We start from the raw sequence: 8,389 nt of genomic DNA on the forward strand, positions 1-8,389 counted from the left end.
TACACTGTGATACCATGTGTTTTAAGTTCTGTATGTAAACAGGATCAAATATACTTGTATTCAATGTGAATACACACATATACCAATATCCACAAAATACCATATCCACACAATATATTGTGTGGATACCATATCCACACAATATCCACCAAACGCAAGAACACCAATGATAACCACAATCCACGTCCAGGACCCCTCCGCTTCTCCGACCTATTCGACCAACCATGCAGCGGAGCACCTGTGATCATACACCTCACCAGTGATCCCAAATCATTCCTTGATCTAAGTATCACTGAAAAAAAGCACTTCATGCACGCCCTAACAGATATCGTAGGGCAAGTCAAATCAGGAACAAAATGGACATACAAAGGGGACCTCAACATATATCCGTCATCAACAAAACAAAAAAAACAACTCCTAGACTTAAAGGCAGTGAATAACCTCAACATAAATTGCCTGAGGCACTCATCAGAGGCGTTATCAGAAATGTACCCATCAAAGACAAAGAAGAGGACATCCTTTCCCTGCTAGCTGACCAAGGAGTAGTTAAAGTCCAGAGATTCTCGTCCCTATCAACAGATGGCAGTAGAATACCCCTAAAAACTGTCACTCTCTACTTCAACACCCACCAACTCCCCCGCGAAGTAATCATGGCCCATGAAGTCTTTCCAGTGAAGCAATTCATACCAAGACCGGCTCTCTGCCGCATATGCTGGAACTTCGGCCACCCTGAAGAAAAATGTGCGGCAACCCCCACCTGCAAACAATGCGCAGAACAACACTGCAACACTACACCATGCCACAACCCAACAAAGTGCCCCACATGTTTAAAACCAGGTCATTCAGCAGGGACAATGGAGTGCCCCAAGTACAACAACAGGCAACAGATAATTAAATTTGCCTACGAAAACAGGATCCCCATCACAGAAGCCAGCAAAATCCTGAACAACCCGGAACCCATGAGACCAACCCAGCTACCAAAATTCAAAACCTCCACCAACACCGACCCTGAAGTAGAAGACCTCCGTCGCGAAATCGACTACCTAAGGAAACAAATCGAAGGAATTACCATAATACAACCCACTACAACAGCAAGGATCGCAGCCCTCGAAGATACAGTAGCAGACATACAAGAGAAAATAACCCCACTCACCAACCTGCCATCGACAATTGAAAAATCAAAAAGGATATGGAATCTGGATTCACCTCTAACAATACCCAACTGTCAGCAATCACAGCCCCTCTCCAAAGCATCCGACCACCCGCCAAACCACCCAACAAACCACCAACTAACACTACAAATAAAAGTCGAAAATGATTAAGCCGATCAAGATCATCCAATGGAATGCCCGAAGTCTTGATAAAGCAAAATTACAAGAATTTAAATACAACATAAGATACCATGACCCACACATTGTTATAATCAGTGAAACTTTTTGGAAAGATGGATACGTACCTAAAATCTCAGCGTTCAATACGTTCTACCTAAACCGGAACAATCACGGTGGAGGCGTAGCGATCCTCATCAAAAAGAATATACGAGCGGCCTCCATATCTCTTCCACAATCACCAAACATAGAAGCCGTAGGAGCCACCATCTACCTAAAAAACAACAAAGCAATAGATATAGTATCAATATATTGCCCAGACGGGAACCTAAAGACTTACCAAGAACTAACGGACATCCTAAACGCAACCAAAAACAGCTTAGTAATCGTAGGGGATTTGAATGCCCATTCAGAAGTATGGGAAGACCACCACCAACAAAATAGATGCGGCAGAGATGTGACGGACCTACTTCTAAATGATAACAGATTAATTCTCTGCACCCCGAAGAACCTAGGAACCCGACCAAATCCAAACGGAAGACACAACTCAACCATAGACCTAACGTTGACTTCCCCAGACCTGGCCTATCGTACCGACATCCACACCGAAACATACTGGGGTAGCGACCACCTCCCTATTATCATACAACTAAACACCAACTCCCCTCCCTTAACTTCACAAAACGACCATTGGAAATTCAACAAACGCAAGTAAGAAAACTGGAACAAGGAAATAAAACGAAATGTTACACCAACATCTCTAAATGCAGCTACATCCCCGGAGGAAGCATTCAAAATATTTCACACAACCTTAATGGAAACATCCTATAAATACTTCTCACCCGCAAAAGACAAAAAGGAATCAAACAAACCATGGTGGACCCCCCTCTGCAAAACAACAACAAAAGCAGCAAGGAAGGCATACAAAAAATGGCGTACAACACTTCTCCCAGCAGACAAAACCCATCTTAACCAACTAGAAGCAATTTAAAAAAAAAACAATTATATCAGCAAACAACCAATCCTGGAGCAACTACATCTCGTCCATGGACAAGAATACATCCGCATTCTGGAAATTTACGAAACACACAATGAATGGACAACCAAGTCACCACAGCACCACACCCATCACCAAAAGCAATGGAGAACTAACAACCAACCCATCCGAAAAAGCACAAACACTACTTAACCAATTCTGCCCGATCGAAAAAGAAGAGAGAAAGGACGGCCGCACCGAACTGTATAAGCAAATCATACAGGATGCAATCGACAACAATGAAATCAACCCGCTCAACCTACCCATTTCCATAACGGAGTTGAATATAAGCATCAATGGACTTCCCAATAAAGCTATGGGAAGAGATAAAGTCCATAATGAAATGATTACAAAGCTTGACAAAGAAAATCGATGTACCCTACTTGAACTACTAAACATCTCGTTCAGCTCCGGATACTTACCTCCAGAATGGAAGAATGCCATCGTCGTACCCATACCAAAGCCGAACAAGCCACCGAATTTGCCTGATTCCTATAGGCCAATATCCCTCACATCATGCCTCTGCAAAGTCCTGGAAAGAATAATGAATAACAGATTAAAATGGTATGCTGAAAAAAATCGACTCCTCCCAAAATTCCAGACCGGGTTTAGGAACGGGTGTACAACAACTGATAATCTAATACGTCTAGAGTCTGCAATCAACAACGGATTCAACGAAAATAAATCCACAACGGCGGTATTCCTTGATATAGAAAAGGCATACGATAGCACATGGATCACGGGACTCATCTACAAAATCACAAAATTCAAAATCACAGGAGCAATTGTGAGATGGATCCAAAATCTCCTAACCGAAAGAACAATCGTAGTAAGAACCGACAATGAAATATCAGCCGAAAGAACACTAAAGAGAGGCGTGCCCCAGGGATGCGTCTTCAGCCCACTACTGTTTAACATAATGATGGCAGACTTCCCAGCACCAACTAGCAATTGCGAAATCTCAATGTTCACTGACGACATTGAAATCCACTCAACTGCAGTAAAAAAATCGGAAACAGAACGGTCACTACAATGCTATCTCAGAAAAATAGAAGAATGGGCTGGCCTGTGGAAACTGAAGTTCTCGGTTCCAAAATGCGTCGCAGTTAACTTCACAAGAAAGAAGGCGAGAGAACCAGACCTCAATCTAACGCTATACAACACTGCCATCACGGAAAGAAAAGAATTCAAATTCCTTGGAATAATTTTCGATTCTAAACTAACATGGAACAACCACACTGAATACGTAAATGCAAGCATCCAACGTCGGGCAAATCTGTTAAAAACCCTAACATACGGAAAGTCAGCCTTACAACTCAAACTACTCATCCGCATCTACGTAGCGATTATTCGCAGTAAAGTAGACTACGGGTCAATCATCCTATCAACAATGCCAAAAACCAGAGTCAACAAACTGGAAACTACCCAAAACCAGATAGTAAGATCCATCCTAGGTTGCTTTAAATCAACCCCCACTGCCCTAATCCAACTAGAAACAGGAATCACAGCCATAAGAGATAGATGGAACTTACTCGCCACCAAATATCTGGCTAAACTTTCAAGAAAACCATGGAACCCAGCATACCAAGCAATGCACACTCTTATAAACAACAAGACAGAATGGAAAGTGAGAAGCTTACCTGCAATAATAAGGCATCTCAACGTAGTAGAAGATGAAATAATCCCCCAATTGCCAAAGCCCACACACCAACCTTACACTCATCCAATAGCACCATGGAACCTGTTTGAAATAAATACGGGTTACTTCCCATTGAACAAGAAAAAAAGCTATCAACAACACTGAACTCACCTCAACGATGTTCCTTGAGATTAGGAACAGTGAACATAAAGACCCCATAGCCATCTTCACTGACGGATCAACTTGTCTGAAGACACTGAAGACCACCTGTGCTGTATATATACCTGAAACAGATTTTAAAAAAGCATGGTTACTAACAGAACCCACCAACAGCCTTAATGCATAACTAGCTGCCATTAAACAAGCACTGAAGTGTACATACAATCAAATCTGGAACGAAATCACCATATTCACAGACTCCAAGTCAGCTATCCAGGCAATCTCCAACTTCAAATGGGAAACAAGCACATCCATACCTGAAATAATACAAGAAATAAACAATCTCAAGTCAGCAGGAACAAAAATTAACCTATATTGGATACGAAGTCATTCTGGAATAAGAGGAAATGAAATCGCAGACCAGCTAGCAAACATCAGAAGAAGTGCAGACGACGGGGCGACGATGACGCACTCACCCAACATGGCAGAAATCCTAACGAAAATAAAAAACAAACACCAAAACAGAACACTCGAAAAAATAAAACAAAACTCCACCAACCAAGCCGTAACAAATAGAAAACTAATGGGCGTATGCACTTGGCATACACAGGAATAGAGCCATACAAACCGCACTGATGAGACTGCGAAGTGGCCACAATAAACTAAATGCCACCATCAGTAAATGGGACATGAACGTCCAGCCGGAATGTCCAAATGGATGCACAGAAAAAGAAAACACCGAACACGTACTCATACACTGTCCACACTACTCCAGAGAAAGAAGAGAACTAAGCGACGCGTTGGAAGAACTCAACCTACCCCTAGAGGTACCAACACTAACGGGCATAAACTTCAACATCCCTAAACACACCCAAGGAAAAATCGCGAAAGCACTCATCAAATACATCACGGACACCAAGATCATAGAACGAATCTAACAACCCATCTAATTCAACCCCCCCCCCCTAAACGTCTATTAATTTTGATTGTATCTATTTAAACTATAAGTATCCAATACACAAAGACGCAACGGTGTGTAATGGCCCCTACTATGGCGGCCCGTAAACTGTAACCAGTGGCAACAAGCCATGGCCAGTGGCACCTATACGTATAAAAAAAAGAAAAAAAACACGCTGTTTTCATCTTTGCTGGTTTGCTACGATGACCGTTATTTTGAATCAAAGCAATGTAAGATTTTTTGTTTTTTGTTTGTTTGAAGGTTTCCTCATTTTGCGTGACATGGACACCCTTATTTTCGACCAAGATAAAAAAAATTTGAAAATTTGTCGGCTTCTTCATTTTTCGAGACATGGATACAGTGATTTTGGATCAAGGTAATGTAAGACTTATTTGAAAATATGTGGATTTCATAATTTGTCGTCGCATGATCAAAGAAACTACGTGGTGTTAATGTATTGAAAAACATAGGCTTGTATTACATAGCCCGGTTAGCTCAGTTGGTAGAGCGCTGTACTTTCTATCCTGAGGTCGAGGGTTCAAGTCCGTTATCGGGCGTAACTTGAATAGTTTTCTTTCCAGCGAGTTCTCATTATCGGTGTTTTCGTTAAATTTGTATGTTATTGAAATCATCCGCTAACTCATTAGGTCTCAAGACCTCAACGTGGTGGCAGTAATCAGACGAGGTGACCGAGTGGTTAAGGTGATGGACTGCTAATCCATTATGCATTACACGCGTGGGTTCGAATCCCATCTTCGTCGGGAAACTTAAACTATAGGTCAATTTTGATGCCAAAGATGTTTGTCATAGTCTAGTGTACATTCTTGAGAAAACGTTGATTGCTGCATTCAATTAAGAAAGCCTCATTTGTTATAAGTAATTCTATGGTGTTTGATCATTCGTTAGCAGTGGTTCTATGGTGTAATGGTTAGCACTTCAGACTCTGACAATCTGAGTTCAAATCTCTGTGGAACCTTTATTATCGTACCGTGGTACTTCTTGTTTTAAATGCAGCATTTAGAAACCAACCAGCTCTTACAGAGATTGACTGTTAGTGGAAAAAATTTGGTTAGTTTTCTTAGTACTGCCCCGAGTGAGATTCGAAATCTCGACCTCGAGATTATGAGACTCGCGCGCTGCCTACTTCGCTATCGAGGCATGTATATGTGTTCAACACATTCGATCGAAAAATAATCATATTATAAGATGAACTTTCTACTACCTAAATGAATAAACAACTTAATTTGTCAGCACGCGCAACTAAAATCTGGTGATCTGTACCAAGAGTAGAAACTTCCATAGTTTATGTGAAATAAATAAATGAATAATATGCTTTCAGTATTTGATGTCCAATTATTCTGTTAACACGGCTTAAACTCTGTGCGTTTTCCCTGAACGAAACCTGTTAGGTAGGTGGTGTTCTGCCATGTTAGGCCATCTTGTGAAGGACTCAGAAACCAAGCCACTAGCGCACTTGACATTCTACCGGTAGATGGCGTATCCAGAATGTCACAATAGCAGACGGAAAACAACAATGTGACCGTGAGCCGAGAAGCAAACGCTGTTTTCATCTTTGCTGGTATGCTACGATGACCGTTAGACTTCGTCTCGTATCTTGCTAGTGATCAGTTTTGTTCGTATTTTTCTCGCCAAAATTTTTCTTTCTCTTTTTTTTTCCTTATTTTCTCTTACCTCTTCCACTCTCCTTTCCTCCCTTTGTCCTTTGTAATTTTTGACCCGTCTAGACCTCCTCTTTCCCGCTACAATGGAGCCAATGGACGTCTCAAAGAAAAGCTCCGTAATCTCCCATCCCAGTTCTCTTAAAAGACTCAGACGTCAATCTGTCTCCTCCTCCAGCAGCTCAGACTCTTTCCTAGTTTCAAACCAGTCTATCCTTTTACCCGTGATTATTTCTTTCCAGTCTCTCAAAAAGTGCTTCAAGCAGTTATCCTTAAGTGAACGTAAATCTATCTTGTCAGCCTTATCGATCAATTTCCCTCTCACGTCCACCCGTGTTGGCACTGGCGGGGATCTTTTTGTCCACGCCGATGATCAGTCAACCAGAGACTTGTTGTTACAACAAGAAAAATTAGGGGATATCGAAGTAAATGTGTAGCCGCACAAACTGAGAAACCGAGTGCAAAAAAATCATCTTCGGTGTCCCAAAAGAAGATGCAGAAGAGGAAATAGTAGCGGAGCTCTCTCGGTACGGAGTTATCAAGGCCCTTAGACTAAGAAAGCGCATTCGAGATGTTCATGTTACCACAGAGGCTGTCATTTTGGGGTTCAGCTGCGCGCCGCCATCCGAAGTTCTGATCGCAAACGAAATCTTTCGCAACCATGACCCCCGGCGACGCCCCCTGTTATGCAGGAATTGCTGGCTCCTCGGGCACACAGCATCTAGATGTCGTCAGAAAGAGCGCTGCCGCGTTTGCTCCAAAGTTCATGATACCTCGGCGGTTTGCACCGCACCGACTCTCTGTCGCAACTGCGACAGCAATAGGCACACCCCTGACGACAAATCATGCCCTGCTTACCGCATGAAACAAAAAATTCTAAATTTCGCCCAAGCGGAGAATTTTTCGTTCCACCAAGCCAAAGAGTTTCTGTCCAATAATGCACCTCATCAACAATCTTCACCCGCTAAATCGTTATCCGTCTCACTTCCCTCCCAGCAAAAAAGCACCACACCCTTACCCGCTCCAAATGACGCCCAGATTGAAGCACTTCAGCTAGAAGTGACTAAGCTACAAGTGGAAGTCAAATCCCTCAAGTCTCAGCTAGTGAAATACACACCCCTTGACATAACTACAAAGATGCAGGAAAACATCACTTCAACTAAGAATCTATATGAAAATCTCAAAACCACTCTTGACTCTATCGCTCCCGTCATGGTAAGATTGACTCCAAACATCCCTTACATAGAAGAAATTTGCCGAATCGTCCGCCAACAAAATCAAAATACAAGCTCCACACCCGCTTTATTCTCGACCGAAGGCTTAGACACAAACCAACATGTAACGACGCACCCGGGATCTCAAAAACTTCGCCATGAATAACAACGTAGATCTCATACAGTGGAATGCCAACGGTCTTAAGGGCCATAAAAGGGAGGTATTTCTACAAATGCTTGCAACCCTGAACCCTCTAGTGGTTGTCCTTAGTGAAACCCACTGGAACGACAATGACGTATGTCACCTACGGTGCTGCCCACACGGGCAGGATCGTGGGTGGCAAGGGCCCTCTAAATTTATGTTAAAGTTAAGAGC

Source organism: Daphnia magna, unplaced genomic scaffold (genome assembly GCF_020631705.1).
Source record: "Daphnia magna isolate NIES unplaced genomic scaffold, ASM2063170v1.1 Dm_contigs163, whole genome shotgun sequence".
Classification (NCBI taxonomy): Eukaryota; Metazoa; Arthropoda; class Branchiopoda; order Diplostraca; family Daphniidae; genus Daphnia; species Daphnia magna.